General features: G+C 36.5%; 1 non-coding gene across 1 annotated transcript; it reads left to right on the top strand.

The window, feature by feature from the left end:
• Positions 1-5,588: 5,588 nt before the first annotated feature.
• On the top strand, positions 5,589-5,692 carry LOC125349850. Its single transcript, XR_007210646.1, has one exon. It is a non-coding gene; the product is annotated as a U6 spliceosomal RNA (small nuclear RNA).
• The last annotated feature ends 14,910 nt before the right edge of the window (positions 5,693-20,602 follow it).

The following is a 20,602-nucleotide window of genomic DNA, read 5'->3' as shown; positions in this document are numbered from 1 at the left end:
CATTTTGGTAGGGATAGAAGTTTGTTCCTATCTTATATCTGAGAATTAAAATCTTGGGATGGAATGAAATTATGTAAGAATAGTTGACTTCATTGACATATCCTAAAGTTTACTCTTTATCAGAGTGAAATGAGCTTATTGTTTTAAATATGAAAATTTAAATGAATTAGGGACAAATCACCAATATATTTCATCTCTTCCTATATTCAGAATTGAAAAAAACTACACCTCAGTTTATTCTATTTATTATGATTTTCCCCATAAAATCCTCTTCATCTTGCTATTTGCTAAAATAGAATATAAAGTTATGAAATTTGGGGTTATATAGATACAATAAACTATGTGCATTAAAACAAGTAGAAGTCTGCCTGATCCATAACACATATTGAAATGGAAATATATTGAATTAAATTTTTAACACAGAAAAGTGTGTATAGAAGATGTTTCACAATTTCTTTGTCTCATATATTGAAGAAATGGGAAATACAGTCTACTTGGAGTGGTTCTGCTGGTTATAATTCCGGTAAATTACAAAATTTCTATAAGAACTCCAGATTTGTATAACAATTTTTAATCAAGATTTCAAATCCAGAATACTTCACAATAAAATTCCTTTGTATTTATTGGAAAAAGAAGAAACAGCATTGCAGAGATTCCTGGTCTCTCTCTCTCTCTCTCTCTCTCTCTCTCTCTCTCTCTCTCTCTCTCTCTTTCTCTCTCTTCTCTCTCTCCCTGCTTGTAAATAGCTCTGCCATTTTGAAAACACCTTAGTAGGATCCATCACCACTTACAAACAAAGGAAGTGAAAGCAAATACTCTGTAATATCTGCCTGGCACATTCTGAAAGTCTAAGTATTTATGGATCTACTAGTAAATTGTCTGTCCTTAATTTCATCCTAGTGACATTCCTGACATTAGGAGATGTGATAAGCAGATCTGATTGTCTGACTTTGTGCTTTTCCAATCAAATTAGTGTATGTAGAACTTACCAACAATTTTAGGCCAGAACATAATTAAGCTGCAATGTGTGAGGTTAATCATTCTAATAGAGTGTCACACTGCCCTCCCTCCTCAGCCTTGGAATTCAGAGTAGATGTGGCCACAATCCCCTCATTCTCTGCTTTGCCTCTCTATTACTAATGGCTAAGCATGAAGAGCTAGAATTTAGCATTATCAGTTTAGTGAGCCAGCTCCGCCATTTAATGTTATGGAAGTTCATTGAGGCCATCTTCATAAATTATTCAGAATATAGAAAGTAGTATCTATTTATATTCTGCAGCTTATTTTTTCAATTTAGTTAAAACACTTAACATTGAAGCATAAAGTATTTTTTCAATAACTAGATAATTGGGTATACAGAGCATATTAATTTAAACCAAAGTAATTCAATTACAAAATGTATTTTAATCGAGAAAAACTGACAGCCTAATGGATAGAAATTGTTTAAAGAGAATGAACACATTATCAAACAAAGAATGATTGACTTTTCAGATTCATAGAACCTGAAAACTATAAAACATAATAGATGAAATGTGTCATTTACTTTTGAACATAGTAGGCAAGCAAATTCAGTTTGTTTTCTTCAAAGATGTCTAATTTTCTTCTTGGCAACATAAAATGACAAAGTTAGAGAAAAACATTCCTGTAAACTCTCAAAAGGCAGCAAACATGAGACACAGCTTATCTAGATAGCTTATCCAGATGAGATGTCTATGTATTTTAAAGGCTTAGTAAAGCGTTTATCACATAGGGCTTTTAATATGCACCGTTTTGGCCAGGCAATGTTTAATGAAATCTCGTTCCTCAAATAATCCAAATAGTCTTGGGTGTGACAGCAATCTCCTACGTTGAAAGGTGGCTGAAAGATTATGAACAGAGTGGTGGAGAAGGCTAACTTGGCCTAACAATATGGTAGAGTAAACTACTATTCCAGAAACTTCTAGGGATTAAAGTGAATATTTATGTCACTAATATATTCTTGATCTTATTGAACTAAATGATGAATGATGCAGAATTCTGATCTGATTATGTCTATGTTTTTCTGTTAACATGTATCATATCCCCATTGTAAATCAGACTGCCATAAAGCATGACTTTAAAGAACAGGATCATCCACTCACATTGCCAAGGTATACAGGATATTGTTTGTATTTCCTCTGACATTTGTCATAATCTTGTAGTATCATTGTTACATTTTTTTCTCTTTTATATATAGCAGGTTTTCAATGCTTAGTGATTAAGCTTATCATAACTAATATCTGCTCTCACTTATAGCTTTTTTGGACAAGAGTATTTTACAAAACAAAACAAAAATCATTGAAAATATAACCTTCAATATGTCTGCAAATTCAAAAAGGGAAGAGGGATATATAATCTATTTTAATTTCTCACATAAGCGTGCTTTCTGAAACTTAGTATTACAGTATACAAAGCCATTCTTTCATTTACAAAAAAAACACCTTCAACCAATATGCTTTCTCTTTGCCTTTTATACTTTCACATAAGGAAACATACTTAAAATAATTTTAAATGACACATGTTCTGGTAATAACATTGATTAGATTGAAATTATAATTAATATAATGATGATGACTTTAATATTTTTATAGTGAAAGAGAACTTTGTGCTAATGTCAGCATGTAGTAGTTTTTGGAACAAGTGGTAAAATATTTCTTATCTTAATTTATTATTGTATGTTTCCTTGAAATTATTTTTTTTCTTAGTTCTAGTACTGGGGCTTGAACTCATTGTCTCATGTACTTGCTTGCCTGTTCATTGAAGGCATATGCTCTACCACTTGAGCCACATCTCCACTTTAAAAAATAATTCTAACAATAAATTTTCACAAGAGGCCATTTCTTCAATTAAAATGAGTGTTGTTTTTTTGTATTTTTGTTTTTACAAATTTGCATGCTACTTGTTTGTCGTGGTGGCTCAATATGCATTGCTACAAAGTCACAGTATTTATTTCAATCTAGAGTGTGTGTATGTGTGTGTGTGTGTTTGTGTATGTGTATTATAGTCCTTGTAAAATAAACCTGTCTGGTTAATTTACACTGTTTTGTTTCCTACAAAATTCTAGATGATCCTCAAAGTAATAGGAACACTTACTAGAGCATAGGACATAAAAGAAAATGCTGTTGTCTTAGAAGCAGACTTGCCTCTTATCATCCTATCCTGGCTCTCAGGTTCCAGAAACACAGTATTAGCACAGGAGTACAAGAGCACTTTATATTCCAGAGAACAGTGTGATCTTTTCATTTGTATCATCATATATTATATCTCAGAGCATAAATACATATTTTTTAAAAAAAATCAGTGAGTTAAAATGTAAAACCATTAATTGTCCTTGATCTTTTTATTAACGATATATTCCCATACATGGGATGCAGACACTCTATTATCAGGGATATGCTTGACTGAATTTTTAAATCTGCAATGATTATTATGATATCAGGATTGGAATTCTTATTGCTAGAAAAATTGTAGCAACTATCACTGAAAATGCTAAAAGCAATCAGAGAAGGACCAATTCAGGGAATAGTCAGCAATTTTGTTATAAGTGTCCGGTGGAAAAAAAAAGTCAAGAAGCCACAGAAAACAAGTATTGTTTCACCAGACTCTGTAAGTGGCAAGGATCTCTATTGTTTATTATTTGAGCAGATGTTTTCAGCACCTTCTCCTTGCTAATGATAGTCTAAGAGTCATCATCAAGCAATGAAAAATACAGTACCATGAAAAAAATATAACAGACCAAACAAACTTCCACTCTTATGATACTTACACTCAAATGAAAAGAAAAGTAGGTACTCCATAAGCAATAGATGGGTTTGCAATCTAGCAATGACATATAGTAATCATGAGGAAGTGGGAGAATATTTGAAAAGCAAGAAACAAAGTGTGTGTGTGTGTGTGTGTGTGTGTGTGTGTGTGTGTGTGTGTTATAGGTGGATGGTATGGGGTAAATTGCCCATTTTAGATAGAAGAGTCAGGAATTGCTTAATGAGAGAATAAATGATAAGAAATAATTTGTACACACATTAAAAAATATGGCAAGGCAATGATTCTTCTGATACTCAGAATTGAAAGAAAACTCGCATTTCACTTCATCCCAATTATTATAATATTCCTCTACCTACAGAGGGAGAAACATATGTATATACCTGCCTCCTTCTATAGATAGAACATAAAGACAGTATTTTAGAATGTTCATATAGAGCTCATCAAATACATAAAAACAAAGTGAGAATGTTATAGCATGATACATAAACACATATTGAAATAGAAGCATGTTAAAAAAAAGAAATAGAAGCATGTTGAATTTTATTTTCAATATAGAAAGGTTAGGATAGAATGTGCTTGTGGGTCCCTTGCTTCATGTTCATCTTGCCGATAGTGAAGACTGGAAAATACAGTCTACTGAGTTCTGTTGCTGTTGCTATTCGAGTGCTCCATAAATACATGAAAGGATATTAGCAAACCAAAAAAGGGCAAAGGGACACTGCTTTTGAGTCCTGGCCTTGTCTTTAATCATTTTCATAGATATTAGTTTCACAGACCCTGGCATTAATCATTTCCTCTCAGGAAGAGATGAGTAATTCTATTACTCCTATTTTGTAAATAAGAGGATGATAAGAAGGTTAAGACTATTTCCTTGGGCAATTTTAGCTATAGGGCTGAAGTAAAGCTTTTTGAAAAAGCAATTTGTCTTAAATGACAGTTCCAAGTTTCAACCACTAGGGTCCAGAGTAAACTAATTCTAACGCTGTATATTTGTAATAGAAAGATAATAAGACTGGGAATCAGGAGATCTCAATTCTCCTTGCATTTGTACCACTAACTACCTCTGTGACTTTTTGGGTTCTTTTTAAAGTTGGGCAGCATTTATTTAGATGCAGTCATTTCTCAAAAAGTGTTTTATATTAATAAGAGTCCTTTCTATATCAGATATCTTATGAGGCACTGGAAAACTTAAGTTTCATTAACTCACAAACCTCCTGTGCTAGTGGATCCAATTCAGAAAATAATGACAGCACAGTGTGCTCAATATTGTGAGCAATAAGGCCTTCTTGGTAAGGGAGGAGGATGAGAACTCAACCACAATAGAAGCAACTTTAGGACAGAGGTCTTTTCATATACCTGATCACCAAGTTCTTAGGGATTCAAATGAGAATTGGTATTGATTCTGCAGAAAGGCATTATAAATAGAAGTAAGCACCTTGCAAAATCCTTGAAACAATAGATAATAATGGTGCTGTGTAATTATTTCAATATTGCTCCATATGTTCTCTATACCTTATAGAGGCTAAAGACAAGATAATTCAGAGAAAAAGATTAGAGTTTCAGTCATGAGTAAAGCAGAAAATGCCTATACCCCACAACTGTTAGCATGAATAAAAAAAAAAGGGTTGGATCAGTTTTATACAAAATTTACTAGGTAATTTGGGGGGGGGCAGGTTAAAATAATTTATTTGGAAAGGGAGAGATAAGAAGCTTTAACAATAATCTAAGAGAAAAATCATTAAAGTAGTGAATGTAGAATATATTATAAGATGTTGATTCTGAAAGTATTAGAAAGAACATCTTTGGTGCTCGCTTTGGCAGCACATATACTAAAATTGGAATGATACAGAGATTAGCATGGCCCCTGTGCAAGGATGACACACACATTCATGAAGTTTCCATATTTTTAAATAAATTGTACAAGAAATGTACCCACTGCCTTATGTATGAAACTGTAACCCCTCTGTACATCACTTTGGCAATAAATAAGTAATTATTAAAAAAAAAAGAGAAAGAACATCTTTGGAATGAATGAATGTCTTCAAAGTAGAAAGTAAAGAAAATATGCACTGATAATGACTCAGTACTATTGTAGCAAAGGTAAAGGCTTTAGAAACGGTTCTTATTAGAAGAGAACAGATTCTGGAGCCAGTTCAGTCTTTTCATTTAACTGAGAAAAGGAATAGATTAGGAGCCATTTGATCCAAGAACATCAAGATTCTGTGCTGTTGTTTTATGAATGTCTGGGGTTCTAGCACAGCTGAGCTTCTTGGTCCAATCTCATCACAGATCCAAATAGCTTGCTTTACTTCAGAGGTAGAAGCTGGCTGTGACAATAACGACAGATGCAACTTGAGAGCTGTGTCTCAGATATATAGGTTTATTCCCAGCATGAGTCTTAAGAGTACCGAATCTTCTGTGTCTGAATCCTTCCTTACACACATATACCTTAGCATACCTTCTATTTCTTTGGTAGGACTAAGGTCACATCCCCACCTTCTATTGATGAATTTTAATAAGATGATAATGACTATGGCAAGTTGGGCTTTAGTACTGGAGCGGGGCAGATAATCAATCTTTCTGGAGTTAAAAGGAGGTAATTTTATTTTTAAGAAAATCACTGTTCTATCCATAAAAGGAGAGAAAATGAACATTTGTGACACAGCCCCTTCTCTAAGATGGGATAAGAATAGATACCTAGGAAGTGTATGGAAAAAAAAAGAGAAATCAGTATAATTTCCCCAAATAAAGAGAATGGGACAAGTCTGTGTGTGTGATGTGGTGAGTTGGGAGCTATAGAATGAAAAGAAGAGAGTAGAAGATGGAAGACTAAATAAGGATTTTTTATGAGAAGAAATAGTCTCTTAAAATCAAACTTGTTTCTATTCATGTCCCTCTCCCATTAGACATGTAGAGTATATATTTGTGACAGCATTCTTTTGTATGTGCATAGCTTTAAAATTTCTTTAATTTTCTTCCTTTGTTGTTTTCCTTTATTTCCCTGAAACAGAAGTATAACGGTGCATCTGTGTTTTTTTTCTTTACTTCTAAGCAGCATGAAAAGATTTTTAAGTGGGAAGCAGATTCAAGGGGAAAATAATTCTCTTAGATATAGATGTTATTGCCATTAAATTACTACCGTAAGTAGATGTACATATAGGAGACACAGTTAATTTCACATGAAGATGGGAAAGACCACTAAGGTAATGAACTTTATTGAGATTGCTTTTAATCCCATTACGCATGTTTGAGAAGCTCTCTGAGCAGGGAAGACCACGGAGTTGATAAAAGAAGCATTTAGCTAGCAAATGCCTTTTGTGCTTCTCAGCTCACTGATGTGTTTGTTTTAGAAATGTTTCCTACATGGAAGATACAGACATGCTTCTCTAACTTGTCTGAGAGAGAGAGAGAGAGAGAGAGAGAGAGAGAGAGAGAGAGAGAGAGAGACAGAGAGACAGAGAGACAGAGAGACAGAGAGAGAGAGAGAGAGAGAGAGACAGAGAGACAGAGAGAGAGACAGAGAGAGAGACCAGAGAGAGAGAGGATCAGTGTTAAAAAGCAACTAAGAGATATATTAAGCAACTTTTCCTGGATGTGTGGGCTGCATAATTTAATACTATCCTAGGGCAGCCATAAATTATGCATAAGTTTTGTTATCTTATTTTACATTTTTAGAGAAGGAGAGATATTTGATTCTGCAATCTCTACACCTTTAACACGATCTAAATCTCTTCACACTGTTGAATGCTAAGCATCCTAAAGGATCTTCGCTATATGGAGATTTCTCAGGATCCTTATGGAGTCTCTCACGCTTCCTCAAATTCTCTGGTCTTCTGAAATAGCCTGAGATCCTGTCAGTCTCCGGGAGTTTCCACTGTGCCTCTTATTCTATGTCAGCCATGACAGCAGTGACTTAGAGGAGATTTAATAATTGACTAGCTGATTTTGCAGTATTGTGTGTTATCATTTAAAACCATCTGGAGACAGTTTGCTGTTCGGTCATCATAGAAGTTTCATGTGTGAGCCCCATAACGCCTTTGACTTCCGCTGTGTTAAGACACTTGGACCCTTCTGCGCCTCTGTGTCTTCCGTACTATGACAAGAGCTATGCTGATGTTAGAGAAAATCTTCACTTCATGAATAATTGCACTCTGCACCCTCTTTCTATTTAGGAACAGTAGATATCTAAACAACAGATGGTTCTTACAGACCTTGAGAATCCGAAGAAGAAATCCGATACAGTGATTTTATTTGCTTGGGTCACTTTGTATTCTACATCAACAATACAGAGCACCATAATTAGTTATGAACATAGGACATTGGGTTTCGCTGTTCACTGTTCAAATATCTGAGCTCATTAAAGGATAACCATGAAGTCTCTTTTAATTATTACACTCAAGGACCCAGGGTATATATTTTAATTGTGTCCTTTTAGATTGAAGCCCATGTTTAACAAGTTGATCTCCCTGGTCTTTATCATTTCCCAGCGATTGCAGCTTTCACTTCACCGCTAGGTGGCAGGAACGGTTTGCAGTTCTTCCATTTGTGGGTTTTGGAGCCTGCTAAGTACTTGCAGGGTTCATTCCGCAGCAGCTGAGGTTGATATAAATTTAAAAACAAGCAGACCAGACGCTATATGCGTCACACACCACCATTACTAAGGAGTAAGGCAACAACTTCAAACCAAATTCTTGGCTTCCGATGGTCTACTGACGCCAAACGTTTGCTTGCTAATGGGTGGAAATGAAGGAAGGAATCATGAAAAGTTGTCTCCTGAGGTTAGGGTGTGTGTGTGTATGTGTGTGTGTGTGTGTGTGTGTGTGTGTGTGAGTGTGTGAATTTGTACCACATCCCAGGAGTAGTCCATGAAAAAGAGACTTGACAACTCATGGCATTATCACTGTTTTTACTCTCATTTCACATTACCATATGCCAGGGAGAAAAACAAGGGAACAAGGGAAGGGTCAACACGGAGCTCAGGAGTAACTAAATATGTGAAAATGTAATCTTCACCATTGAAAAGTTATGCAGCTTTGAGGATAATTATCCACAGAGGTTAGTTATATCAAGTTGAGCAAGACCAGAATTTGAGAGTCAAATGTCTGTGTGTGTGTTTGCAAAATAGATATCCAGGACAACATTATATAGGACATATGCGTTTCTCAAACATATGGAATATTGACAGTAAGTCATAGAAATGCCCGGGTTATACAGAAAGAAAAGTGTTGATATTTCTAGACCATATGTGTATGGATATTTCTTTTCTTTTGAAAAAAGGAGACAAGATTGTTTTTGATGAGCTCTATGTATCCCCAAATTAGTAACGCTTAGAAAAAGTATTGAATTCAGAAAGTACTAAAAGTATGTGCTCCCAGGGTAGGGGAGGAACATAGCAGCTGTAGTTTTCTGGAAAGACAGTAATCTGCAGGTTGTAGTCTAAGTAGATCCACATACATCTGCCATCGCAGCCGGCACCTGGTGCAGGGTGACTGACACACAATGCTTCCCAAATGTCACTGTCCAGCCGCGTCCACCAATTAAAACTAATAAACATTCCTCTCCGCACTGAAGATGTGCCGCCAGCCCCGCAAGCAGCAGGGCAGGCGTCAGCAGCGCTTAATAGCAGTAGCAGCAGTGGCAGCCAGAGCCCTGGGCAGCAGGTGCACTTGGCTGAGAACAGGGAAGGGCACAGTGTGGCACTGGCATTGCCTGCTCACATATTATGCAGGCAGAGCTGAGTTGTTTACAAATTGATAGCAGAGGGGATTTGGTTGAAGAGAAAACTAGGCACACCACATTCATAAAGGCCCAAGTAGGGTTCTGAGCTGGGTGACTGGGCACCACTAACTTTCTACTCTTCAACATACCTTGCCAGATATCAGAGGTCCTAAGCCATCAGTGAGAAACCCAGGGTTTTGGATGCCGCAGGCCCAGAATTCTCATTCTTTGTGACTCTCTTTGAGGGTATACATGGGCATACAAAATTCCACAGTGGACTTGTCTTGGCATAGATTGAGTATGACAGAAATGATCATAAATAAGAATATAGTAAAGTTTCAAGAAGAGGAGCACCCAGAAAAGTCAGTAAGCATGCTGAGTTTCTCTCTAGGAGGGCGTTGGTGAGTCTGAGTGCAGTGGGTGAGTGCCAGGCCCAGCAGTGCCAGCATTCAGGGGGACAGAATGGAAAGGATAGCACAGGGGTTCCGCTTCCCATCTCCAGCCATGAAGGACCTCACACCTGCCAGGAAAGCATCATAAGTGAGTTTTTTGCTCTGTTGAAACATTATTTCTACTGAGGTAGGATGAATGTGTCCTTTTTGCCTCTCATCAGCAGTGCAGTAACCTATGTCAGTCTTTGTTTTCACCTCTGTTGGGCTTAACTACACCGTCTGGCTGTGTCAGTGCTGTCAATTTAAAATCCTGCTTCTCCCTGCAAGAGCTGTTAGGATACAGGACACCTGAAGGTATCATTTTCCTGTGGATAATTAACCTTGAGACCAGAGGCACACCAGCACAGCCCCTTAATTACATTTGTGTGTAACCCTGCAAACACTGGGTGACAAGGGGCCACCAACACTGCTGTCATCTCTCCTTCCCACCTGTCTGACCCATAATCTGGAGGATTGTAATATGTTGGTTTTTGTCCTCGACATGAGTTGTTCTGCATTCTGAGTTCAGATGGCAAAGCTTTGAAGGTCTGATTGAAACCTCTTGACAGGTATATGCAACTATTTAGCATTGAAAGACTTTTTACAATAAAAAAAATCCTTCTGAGAAACCACTCTGGGCTCTAACAGCCATGATTATTTTACTTAAAACTAGAAAAAATAGATATGATGATTGTAGATGTGGTAGAGCAAATAAGTGGGGAGTATGTTTCTGCTGATGCTGCTTTCATAGCTGGTGAAATGGAGCCAGTTTCCTACTGGATACTTCAGTCTCCCTACAATCTAAGGTGAACTGACCCAAAGCTCAGAATCTACATTTGACCACCTGCAGTTGACAGTGTAGTTGAGATTCTGAATCTTGGGATAAAGTGTTTTAAGGTAAGGAACTCAGGAGCTGTGAAGAAGAAGAAGAGAGTGGCAGGAATTAGAAATAGCCATGAGCATGAAGAAGAAAGAAAAATGCTGAAGGTAATAAAGGCCTGAAAGTTCCAAGCTTATTCAGGAAACCCGAAACCAGTCTCACAACCTATAGCAGCTGATCTCAGCTAGGGATTTAGATCATAATAATCCAAGCATATGAAATCAAGTACCTTCTCTCTGTGGTTGGTTCAACTCCATATAAAGGGACTTAGAAGGTCAAGTGTGGAGCATGAAAGAAATCAACAATGAGGATTGATATTCTCCTACTCTATAGTCTCCTTGTACCCTTTTCTGTCACATGAAAAGCAAGTTCATCACCCATTACAAAGAGCAGAACCCCAAACTCATAATTTCATGCTTGCTACTTTCCTAATGAATCTAGGAAAAGAAAAAAAAGTCTCTCTAGTAGAAACTAATCTGTGAATGTGTATATTCCTTTATAACCACACTACCAACTTGGTCTGCATTTTCTGCTTAAATTCACCCACTGACAAGTACCTTTATTTACCTTTGTAGGTAAATTTCTGTGTTTTAAGCAGTGGCAAAGCTTCCTTATATTCATTCAAAAATCATCTCCAGAGAGCTTCTACACAAATGGCTCTACTTTGATTCTGGAACTCTAGAAAGGAAGCTCATTGCACCATCTTATGAAAGTGTCTAAAATAATTGAGAAGATGATTCCCAGCCTGCCCTTTGAGTCAGTAAGTATCTCATAAACACCAAGTGCTGCTCTAAACTCTGGAGGACAAAAAAAAAAAAAAAAAAAGGATGGATGCGGTGAGACTGGAAACATTTCACAGTTGGGTTTTCCTCCTGTGAAAACGATTTATTTCCCATGCAGTGGGGGATTGTCAAAAGCTGCAGATGAGTCACAAGGGAAAAGCTGTGCTGCACAGGGAAGGATGGTCCTAACTGTAGAGCCACTCACTCTAGGTCTTATATAGGAAGGACCCAAAGCAGGCAAGAGACGCCAGGAGCTTAACAAGTTACCACAGTGGAAGCGTTTGCTGAGAGGGAGAAGAGACCTCTCCCTGGGCAGAGAGGCATGAAAGGGTGCCATGATCTTTCTGAAAGGTATTTACAAGGTGGGCTGCATGAGGTTCTCCTCAGGGAGATTTCAGCCAACTCTCAATTTCTTTGGGATTTTAACATATATTTTGAGGATAAAATATTACACTTGGCTGTCTCACATAAACAGGAGCTTAGTATATGGTACATAAATAACATTATTTCTGCTCCAAGACAATGTTGGGAAAAGAGACAGCCTCCTTGTATGCTTGCAGGGCCTTCTTAGTGCTGTAATTGTTAATACTGTTATTATTAGTTAGTCTCTAGTTTGGTGGATTCCAAATGATAGAATAAGGAAAATGCATAGGGGTGTTAGTCTTAAGTTTTTAGTACAGGGGTCCAATCTGAAAGATGTTTTGTCTTCTGCTGTGCTCAGAATTGTGCACAATTGGCTTAACAAAAATATTTGTTGAAATTCTCTCTCAATAAATTATCATTTTAAAGCATACCTCCCTCACCAGTAAAATTGGCTTTCCAAAAATATGTAGTTTTCATTATGTGAATTATTACAATAGTACAGATTCCACTCCTGTATGCTTTTTCGGTGATTTAACCTTCAAATCTACCCCTCTCTGTGTTATAAATGGATCCTGTAGAGATACTTATGCTGGTTAATTTAAGGAGGAGAAGATGTTAAGTCACTCATGGTTTATCTAGTCCAAGAAAATTGAGGAGGAGTCATAAATCACCATGGTGACATAGCATATTATGGTCCTTAGGGGGATGAAATACTGCGAACCTTTTCTAATGATTTACAAATCTCCCAAATGAATTGTCATATTGACACAACTTGTACCACAGTGGGGAATAATTGTTTTCAACAGTTACACATCCTAGAGCAGAGGGGGAAATCTTACAGTAAACCTGCGCCCTGATGGCGGTTGCTCCTGCCGTGCATACTGTACTGTCAGCCCTAGGCTTGTTTAATGATTTTAAAAGAGAGACACCATCTGTACCCCTAGGGACTCTGACTAGAACAAGATTTCCTTTCATAATGGGATGACACAGCTAACAGTTTGAACAATCCTAATTTGCTCTTTCATCACACATCTCATACGGTAATTCTCAGGGTTATTTTAATTGTGGTATTAGGATTTGAACTCGGAGTGTCACACTTGAAAACAGACAATCTATTATTTCAGCCAGTCTTCCAGTCTTTTCCCTTTTCTTTTGGCTTTAGTTATTTTTTAGTCCCCTCAAAAGCATCTCTTAGTTTGGTTTAAAATGATCACTGCACTGTGAACTTCCTATTTACCCTTCCTGTATAGATGAGATCATAGGTATGCACTCCCACATCTGCCCCAATCCTCAAGTTTTGTTGTTGCTTTGTTTGGGTTGTTGATTTGGTGGGATAGAGGTTCGAATTCAGAGCCTCTTGCTGAGCTTTTATGCTGACCCCTCCATCCAGTATGCTTCTTCTTGGTTAATTTTGGTTTCTCTTACATGGCACGTGAACCACAGTTGGCTTTATTCAGGCTTTCCTTAGTTGGCAGATAACAGGCATGGCAAGGACATGGAGGTAGAGTCTCATGACACTTTCTGCCTACGTTGGCCTTTAATGTGATCTTTTCATTGTCAATTTCATTCATGTAATTTAGGATGACAGGCGTGTGCTACTCTTTCCAGTTAAGTGTTGAGAAGAAGGTTTTGAAAAGTTTACTTCCAGATTGGCATTGATATCCTGATTTCCACCTCCTGATAACCTAGGGTCACAATATGTGAGTCACCAAGTACCTGGGTCCAATTCTCTGTTTTATTTTTCTCTTTAAGTAGTCTCCATTCAGTTAAATGATATATAAATACAAGGAATTTTGACCAATGTCATCCTTTTCATAATTTTGTCTCAAATCCACTCTTTCTTTCAATTTTCTAATTTTGTGGATTATGCATTGAATGTTATGACTGCATTTTCCTCCTTTCGCTCTTCATTTGTTGATCTGCCTCTCATTAATGCTGCCTTCCATTTCAACTATCCATTTCCTAGTGCATATTTTGGGAATTTATTTCAGGGATTACAAGCTAGGATACTGTAAGGTTGCTAGCTAAACTATGTTCATAGAAGCACTGTTCACCACTGTACTTAGCCCAGATGCCCCTCAGTGGATTAATAGGTCAAGAAAATGTATAATTATCCAATGGAAATTTACTCATTCATTAGGAAGAATATTGCATCATTTGGAAAGAAATGGAAGGATCTGGGGAAAAAAATCATGTTAAATAAAGTAAGTCAAGTGCAGGAAGACAAAGGATGTATGTTTTCTCTTATATATGGAAGCTAGAATTAATTTACAAATATACTCACTCCGAAGTGGTATCCACTGTACATTCAGAGGAAAACTCAAAAGATAGCCTTCCTTAGAAAGGCTAACTTGCAGTCCAACAAAATCAACACTAAGATTCTTTTTTTTGCATATTTTAATTTTTTTTCTATTTATTTATTTATTTATTTTTTTTTTTTATTAATTGGACATAAATTTTTTTACAAGGTGTTGTGCAAAGAGGGTGCAGTTACATAGTAGGGCAGTGTGTACATTTCTTATGATATCTTACGACCTGTTTTTCTATCCCTTGTCTAGGTCAGGTTGACATATATGCAATATACAATGTATCAAGAACATATACAGTATTCACAGACTTGGTCTCTACTGTCTCTCCATCTCCCTTTGTTAACAGTCATATATCAGGGAGATCATGCCCCTTTGTTTTCTGTGTTCTAGGCTTGTCTCACTCAACATTATTTGTTCGAGTTCTGACCATTTCCCTGCGAATAACAGTATTTCACCATTCCTAATCGCTATGTAGTATTCCATTGTGTATAAGTACCATATTTTTTGGATCCATTCGTCTGTGGAGGGGCATCTGGGTTGTTTCCATATTTTAGCTATTGTGAATTAACACTAAGATTCTTAAAACATTAAGATTGCATTAGGCTTAGAAACAAAACATTTGAGTTGCTTTGAGCATCAAACCACAGTAGCTCACTGTAGCACCAAAGAAGATATGCATCTCTTGAAAACTCAGCCCTGACCCTGAGATTTTTTTACCCAATCTGAAAATAGCTAAGAAGTTCTCATCCATAGCCTGCTCATTCTTTTGGTTATTTACTCAGGATCCTAAGAAGACCCACAGCTGTACAATTAAATGTATCTTGCCAAGAAACCATCAGCACTTTCAAAACACTCTGAACCTTTGTGTGATAGTGACATTGTCTTGTCGCTCCCAGATACAAGCATAGCAATTCACTGGAAACATTACATGTATTAAAAATTCAAAGAGATTGTAAAAAGTTTCTCACTGAAAAATTAGATCAGAGTTATGAACAGGGTTCTTCAATTTATTACTGTCAGATATTAAAGTGAAATAATTCTGTACCAAATACTGAATGTTGTAATTAGCAGTGCAGTTCTTCCCCTGAAAAAGTTGCAAAGTAATAAAATAACCCCATATATTTGCCTTTAGAGAAAGGTGAATGAATGATTATTCTGTGTACGCAATCCTACAGCCTCAAGTGGTTCACAGATATGGTTTCACTTGTAGCTGATATACAGCTGTTCCACTGCTACTCTTGGAATTATTCGTACCTCTTTAATAATTCAAGGTACTCCTGGGACCTAGTTTCTTGCCTTAAATAATTCATAATGCATGCTTTGTATTAAATGAACAATTTTAATGAGAAAACCATATCTATTTGACTAGGGAATAACTGTTGATTCAATTTGAATGCCATTTTGAATGATCATGCATGGGATTAACAAGATTTTACTCTATTGTTTGTTCATTTATATTCCAACTTTACTTTGGTTCATAATTATGTGACATTACAGTAAGTTGAGAAAGTGACAAAGAATGGAGAGTTGTAATTAGAGTAAGTGATGAAAAAAGAAGGAAAGAAACAGATGACATACAAACACCAAGTTATTCCATGGATTATCTTTTCTAGTCTGTGGAACTTTGAGTTTTATAAATAAGAGTGGTGTATTCTATCTACCTTTTAATTGGGAAAAACAGTGAGATTCCCACAGCATTAGCCCACTCTACTCCCCTTTTGAAGAACTTGTTAGTACAAATTTCATCAATTGTAAAATTAGTTGTATAATGATATTATAATAAAGTCATGAATAATACATTAGCACAGAGGGAGTAATTATGATATCACCTGAGAGATATATGTTTTTGTGCTCCTAGTGCTAAGGCTGTACTGTTACATAGTATCCAGTAAGCATTTGTTGAATGAATAGTAGACAGAGAGTAGACAATGTAAGAGAAGCTAAATTATGAGTAAGCCTTGATTTATAAGTGCTATCAATTGAGGAGAATCTGGTCACATATTGCTTACCTGTTAAATTATTATTTCTATTACTAAGGTTTAATCATTGTTAAAATGTGTATACATATATAAATTATATACATAAATGGTATAAAATATGAGTTAATTAACATACCCATCTAGTGACCTGCTTTTGTGGTGAGAATTCATAAGGAGTGTCCTCTCCGAATTGTTGTATGTATAATCCAGTGTTAGTCATTAACTCTTGACTCCATTCTGCATGATAGATATCCAGACATTTTTGAACCATCTTTAAGATTTTGTACCTTATGTTCAAAATTTACACATTTCTAACTCCCCTGATATGCTTAGCAGCCACTATTCTACTCTTTTTTTTTTGCTAGTCCTGGGGCTTGGACTCAGGGCCTGAGCACTGTCCCTGCCACTTGAGCCACAGCGCCACTTCTGGCTGTTTTCTGTATATGTGGTGCTGGGGAATCGAACCCAGGGCCTCATGTATATGAGGCAAGCTCTCTTGCCACTAGGCCATATCCCCAGCCCCACTATTCTACTCTTGATTTCTTGAATTCAATTCTTTGGGCTGCCACCTGTTAGTGAAGTCACATAGTACTTACTGGCTTTTATGTTTTGCTCATTTCACATAGCACCATGTGCTACAGTTTTTTTTCTATGTCGCAAAATACATAATTTCCTTCTTTTTAAGGCTTTCTAGTACTCCATTGCATATACATGCCACTTAAAAAAATCCATTTGCCAGTGATCACCTAGACTGATTCTATATGTTGGCTATTGATATTTTAGTTAATATGATACTATAAATAATCTGCTCAAAATACTAATTGTAATTTATTTGGAAAGACTCAGAACCGGGTTGCTGGACCTCATGGTAAATTTTAACTTTTTTTTTTTTTTTTTTTTTTTGGCCAGTCCTGGGCCTTGGACTCAGGGCCTGAGCAGTGTCCTTTGCTTCCTTTTGCTCAAGGCTAGCACTCTGCCACTTGTGCCACAGTGCCACTTCTGGCCGTTTTCTATATATGTGGTGCTGGGGAATTGAACCCAGGGCTTTATGTATACGAGGCAAGCACTCTTGTCACTAGGCCATATCCCCAGCCCCTAAATTTTAACTTTTAAAAGAAAACTCTGACCTCTTTTCCATAGAGACTATAGTAACTTGTATTTTACCAGTGTTCAAATGGGTCCCTTCCTCTACAACCTCACAACACTTTATTTTCATATTTTTGATGACAGCCGTTCTAACAGGTGCACGGTGATATTTCCTGGGGGTTTTCATTTGCATTTCCCCGAGTCTTGGTATGTATTACTTAATTAGTATATGTATAGTAACTTATAGTCTTACCAAACATGCCCAATGAGGTCATGTTTTTAGCTGAAATTCTGTGTGATATTAAAAGTCTTTGCAATTAGGTTCAGACAGCTATTTATTAAGACCTCATTCTTTTACTATGAAGGATCATAAAAATGTGGTTCCCACCATGAAGATGCCTGCATATTATTTTAAATCTAGAAGTAGAAACATGTGGAAAGATTTAAAAACATTTACAAAACAACTTGCAAATGAGCTTCAGTTTCCTATCTGATTTATGTTAATTGAGAATTTAAATTGTTGAACATCTCTCAAAGTTCATAATTTAAATATGGAAAGAAAACTAAGTCTATATTGAGTGCTGAAAATACTCTTTAAGATTATAAAAGTTAAGCTAAAATTTTGATTCTTTTGTGCTATCTACATGTGTACGCACACAAATTATTATTCACGGTCTTTCAACTCTTATTCCAACTGAATTTGAGTGTTTGCTCTAAATTAAGGAAGAAAATATTATATGGAAATAATGTAGAATATAGACAGAAGTTCTGTGCTCATGTTCAAGTTTGTGGTGCTGAGTCACCAAGAAAATGTAAGTTTTAAACAAACGAAATTATAAGCACAGCAGTCAATACTTATATAAATATAAACTTATATTCATTTTCTATGATTATTGATACAAAAGAAAACAGATTACAATTCATATCATTTTAAGTTTAGAGATTAGTGTCTGCTTCTGTTCATTACCAGGTGATAACAAGGTAAAATAAACATTTCCCTACTTCATTTTCCCTTTCAGAAGGTGGCAGGAAATTAAAAAAGGAAAGACATTCTGTATAGCGCTTCTGAAAGTAAATTTCTCAGAATCCAGAAATGCTTCTTTTCTCTCTAATAACTTGCTGTGGCTACAAAGGAGCACTTATGATTGATGACTACCTCTGTTTGCATGAGTGATAATTCCTGAATACACAGCTCTCCAATGAAAAACAAATGCAGTTTCAGCTGCATACGTCCATTCTTTATTTTTCCTCAACAAAATATGAAAACAATTGAGTAAAGTTAGACTCTGGCTCATTCCAGAAGTGGAAACTGAAGCAAGGGATATTTTTATTTATTTTATTTTATTTTTTGCCAGTCCTGAGGCTTGGGACTCAGGGCCTGGGCACTGTCCCTGGCTTCTTTTTGCTCAAGGCTAGCACTCTACCTCTTGAGCCACAGCATCACTTCTGGGTTTTTCTGTGTATGTGGTGCTGAGGAATAGAACCCATGGCTTCATGCATGCTAAGTAAACATCCCACCCTAAGCCACATTCCCAGCCCAGCAAGATACATTTTAAATTGTGTATTCAAGTTGGAGTTAGGCATTGCTTATATCTCTTTGACACATAGGTGCTGACCTAGGAGCAGCAAAAATGTGCTTATCCTAGGGAATGTGGACATTCCTATGGTTCTGGAATTATTCTGTTTCATAAATTGCCTTTTCAAATCCAGGTGACCGATATTAGAATACATTTTTAAAAGATTTGTTTCGATAATTTAATAACACTCAAATTTGTATCCCTTTGAAAATGTCACCAAGATGATTCCCATTGCTTCTGACACTGCATAACACAGTAGATGCAGTGAATTTAACTTTGTGTTTGATGTTGATCCATCTGAAAGGTAGTGGTCGCTTTCCAAGGGAAATCATGTTTAATTCTGGCACTCATAAATGGGAAATAAGTTATTAAAATAACATAATATGGGAGAGATTACTAGATATTTTGAAGCAAACATATTCCTGTACAAATAATTTGGCTGGTCACTTTTATATGTATGAAGCTCAAACTTTGATCTCATGAATTCTCTCAGCATGAAAGTGAGATGCTGTCACTGAAAGAGGGAAACAAAGCTTGGTGAGTTAGTGGATGAACTGATAAGGCCCCATTGCTGGTGTCAGAACTGAGACTAAGAGAGGTACAAAAATGTCAGTGTGCCAGGTTTTGTGTGAGGCACCTCTGGGGCCATGATCTCACTGATTTTTTACATCCCTTGTGAGACTGGTTGCATTTTCTTACATGAAAATCTAAGGTCTGAAGAAGGAAAATTATGCAGATATAAGGCTAGTAAATTACAGGCCATGTATCAAACCTTTCTAGCCTGCCCTGTATATGAGTTTTCTGCAGCAGGCAACCTCAAACAGCATTGAGTACTGGGCTCACTATTGGTATTCAAGCATGAACCATGTACTTGAAGTTATACAACACTCTGGTTTAGATGGGTCTTTCAAAGTTCTTGTATACCCAACATATAGGTAACGTGGGATCTTTAAGAGCTGATTAAGACCTATAGGCTTTGCCTATAGATTAGTGTTACTATGGCCTGGGTGGATTTTTTTAATTGCAGAGGTGCATTTGATAGCATAAAAAGTTCATCCCACTATTGCTTTTTCCTTTGCTGCCCCCACTCCCTGCCTTTCCACCACTACAGAATGATACAGCTAGAAAGCTCCCATTGAGTGTCAACACCTTGATATTAAACTTCCTAGTCTTCAGAGCTGTGAAAAGCAAATGACAAGTTGTTCAGTACCTGGTTTTTGTATAGTAACCTCAAAAGGACATAGACCGCATTCAATATTATGAGAAAAGGAGAAAAGGGTGAAGTTCTTGCCATTGCCAACACTTGGGAAAAATTTCGTTAAGAAATGGCATCTATGAAAAAGTAAAGCAAAGAAAAAGAAAACTCAATCTCTTTTTCTCTATATACAACATGCATTGCATATATATAAATCTATCTGCCTATCTATTTATCTATCTGCCTATCTATTTATCTATCTACCTACCTCTCATCTATCTAAACTCTGGGTTTTCCAAAATCTAGATACTCCTAAATGCCCACTGATGCTTTATAAGGATATTTTATTAGCAAGTAGTTATTATTTGCATACTTGTGCACCTTTAGATAGAGAACATTCACTACCTGTATGGAAACACAATACAGAAGAAAAAGAGAGAGATGAATTATTTCTTCCTATTTACTTTTCAGTTCTGAAGGATAATTATTTGTTTAACTA

This window comes from Perognathus longimembris, chromosome 3 (assembly GCF_023159225.1).
Source record: "Perognathus longimembris pacificus isolate PPM17 chromosome 3, ASM2315922v1, whole genome shotgun sequence".
NCBI lineage: Eukaryota > Metazoa > Chordata > Mammalia > Rodentia > Heteromyidae > Perognathus > Perognathus longimembris.
This window is presented reverse-complemented; position numbering and strand designations above follow the sequence as displayed.